The sequence below is a fragment of the Chrysemys picta genome, unplaced genomic scaffold (genome assembly GCF_011386835.1).
Source record: "Chrysemys picta bellii isolate R12L10 unplaced genomic scaffold, ASM1138683v2 scaf3004, whole genome shotgun sequence".
NCBI lineage: Eukaryota > Metazoa > Chordata > Testudines > Emydidae > Chrysemys > Chrysemys picta.
The window spans coordinates 1-3,045 of NW_027055706.1; the positions used below are offsets into that span (position 1 = coordinate 1).

A 3,045-nucleotide genomic window follows, 5' to 3' on the forward strand; every position below is an offset into this window, starting at 1 on the left:
GATAAGTTTTTCAAGTGCTTGTACACAAATGCTAGAAGCCTGCCTGCTTTGAGATGAAAGACAGCCTGACACTGCACTGGACTCGGGCTGTGCCATGAAACTGAGCTCAAATAATTTGCACCCTAAGCCGGGCACACCCATGGTGCTGGGCATCAGCCCAAGTTCCAGTTAGGAGGTAGGTTTTGTTTGCTGACACTCTGCAGCTGTGTGGTTTCTGATCATTGCAAAGGAAAGGCTGTGACCCAACCTCCCTGAAATAGTTTTACTTTCAGATTCCTATTGACTCTTTATTTTTACGGCACAAGGCAAACCCAGCTGAACAGACACCTCTTTAAGAGCTGTGATCAGTTTAGCTTCCAACAAAAAAGAGTAAGTACTATACTATTAGCTATTTAAAAAGATTGGAAAACTTAAAATACAAATCTGTGGGCCAAATCCTGAATTCTCAGGAGGGGCTTGGTGGTGGTGTGGGAATGCTCCTCCGGGATCTGGGTGCAGAAGAGACTCTGTGACATACGTTTCCATTTCCTTTATGGGGACATTATGGGGTGAGCCACCTTTGCAATATAATCTCTGAACCCCAAGGAGGTGGGGTTGGGAATTGCAGCTCCCCCACCCTTGACCACCAGCAGTAAGTCCACCCCCAAAATGAACACAGCCTGAAGCAGCATTAACTTTCACAGGAGCCTTTGATTTTTCACATTCCCTTTGATTTTAATACAATGTCCGCAATCCAAAAAAATGGGGGTGGGGCTTAATGGGGGGTGGGGAAATTCCATCATTCATAACTGAAATGTACAGAGACAGAGGTGAGGTGGATTGCTCAAGGGAGGGACCCTCTGCATGCAGATCTCCCCATTCCCACTTAGAAAAGGAACAGCTGTCTCAGCAGCGTGGTCCCCACTCCCCTCAGGACATGCTGGTCTCTAACTAGCAAAACACGGGTAAAAAGATGGGTAAAAGGAGGGACAGAGCCGCAGCAGCTTTGACACAGTGAGCCGGGAAGGTGTGAATGAGCCAGAGCTGCAGTTCAGTTTTGGCAGCATTATTGGAGTTGGCCCTGTCTCAACCCCATGGGGACTAACACCCAGTTTTCATGAACCCCAGTGCACTGCTAGAGCTAATTTCCAGTCGTTATTACAGAACTATTCCATTTTCAACAGGAAAGAGGGGAGTCTGGTGGGTCCGTCTCTCAAATTGTTGAAATGGCCAATCTCATGATAACGCACAAGGCACTTTCCTTCAGTTACTCGCTGAACTGAAGCTGCCTCTAGCAGCGTCACGAATCCTGTGTCTTCTGTCTTTTAAAAGCAAATCACTGCGGATCCTGCGATTCAGTGATAATGGCCACTGGGGACAAATACAGGATTCTATGCACCAAACGCAAAGAGCTGGTAGAAACTATTCCAAGTGATCCTGATAACATCTTGGATGAGTTACTTGCCCAGTCCATCATCACAGAGGAGGAGTACAACAGCTTCTATCAAAAAGAGAACTTAGTGATCAAAATCAGGAAGTTGTTAATTCACATACAGAAAAAAGGGGAGTCAACCTGCCAGCAATTTCTGGAGTGTTTAGAAATCCTCTTTCCTGGCATCAATCAGGATTTACAACCTTCTGGTCATGGTAAGTCAAATCCCTTTCTGTTTTATTTTTAAAAAACAACAACAAAAAAGAGGTAATAGCCATAATCTTTATGAGGAGAGATTAATAAGACTGGGACTTTTCAGCTTGGAAAAGAGAGGACACCCCAGCTCTCACCCTGGGCTCCTGCAGCACCAGCGCAGAGCTGTCCCTACAGAGTAAATGAGAGACCCTGGGGGGGTTGGGACTCAGTCCTCCCCACCCTGAGCCTTGCTCCCCTTTATCTCAGTCTCTTCTACTCTGGGGGTCTCCCCTGGTCAGTAGCATGAGTGTTACTGGGGCTGTGTGACCCAGGGACTTCTTGGTGCCAACTGGCAGAGGACACAGGGATGCATTAGGATTTCCGGGATCCCCTGGGCCTGGTATCTACATACTAGTTCACCAAAGCGTGTCATGCCAGGCCTCTACTGAAAGCCTGTGTCACACTGGTCATCTTAATCATTGCAAAATGTATGTACAGATACCATGTAAGGAGTTATGTATATAGACTGAAACTTATATTCTTAAGGTCTGTGACTTGAAACTGGTGAGAAAAGGTGAAAAACAGGTTTCTTTCAGACAAAAGATGTTTATCGGTCTATCTACAGGTACGCTGAGTATTGTATGGTTCACAATGGGTACCATTTACAGTCTGAGCAAAACGTTAATCAAGTGCTCACAGAGTGTCCTGGACAGGAAAAGACAAGCAGCGGGAGTTGTCCTACAAGTGCACACAATGGAGTTTTGGACGATAACTGTAGATAAAGAGACAAACTCTGCATCTTCCCACTGAGGAGACAAGAGGACTGTGTGCTTGTCTCATGAATAGAAGATCACAGCCACACCTGATTGGAAGGATTTGGGGCTTTTGCTCTTATGACAGGACAATGGCCTATTCATCAAGTTTAGGCTCGAGTGTGCATGTCATGATTTTATTTTATATGTAACCCTTTGTTTCTAATATTTCTACTTGTTATCATTTGAATCCCTGTGTTAAATAAACATACTTGCTTTCTGTGTGAACAAGTGTGAGTGCGGTGCATTAAATGGAGCTGTGTAGTGTTGTGTAACTGGTAAGATGCAGTTTGGGAACACTGGGTCTAGTAATTCTGCATGTCTGGTGGGTCAGGGGCTGGATACTCCAGGGCGATGCTCGAGGGTTGGTGGGTGCGTATCACTAACCTATACCGAGAGAGCAAGACCTGCAGAGGCCTAGAGGGGAGTGACCCCCTGGCACACACTGACTAGGCTTCCTCACGCGAAGGGCAGGTGGTAGCAAAGTGTCTCACAGCCTTGGGTATCCCTGGGAGGCATCACAGGGGAAGGGAATGGGACTGACCCAAACCCCCTGGTCTCTTGCCACCTCCAGTGGCTGCAATGTCCCCCCACCCTGGAGCAGTAGCAACCCAGTCCTTTCATGGA

At 46.8% G+C, this 3,045-nt stretch overlaps 1 long non-coding RNA gene across 2 annotated transcripts; it reads left to right on the forward strand.

The window, feature by feature from the left end:
- The first annotated feature begins 216 nt into the window (after positions 1–216).
- LOC135980388 (uncharacterized) lies at positions 217–2,649 on the forward strand. Of its 2 annotated transcripts, none has more exons than XR_010597480.1 (3): positions 217–369; positions 1,164–1,626; positions 2,232–2,649. It is a non-coding gene; the product is annotated as an uncharacterized LOC135980388 (long non-coding RNA). The 2 variants fall into 2 exon arrangements; XR_010597481.1 differs by having other exon boundaries at positions 1,312–1,626.
- The last annotated feature ends 396 nt before the right edge of the window (positions 2,650–3,045 follow it).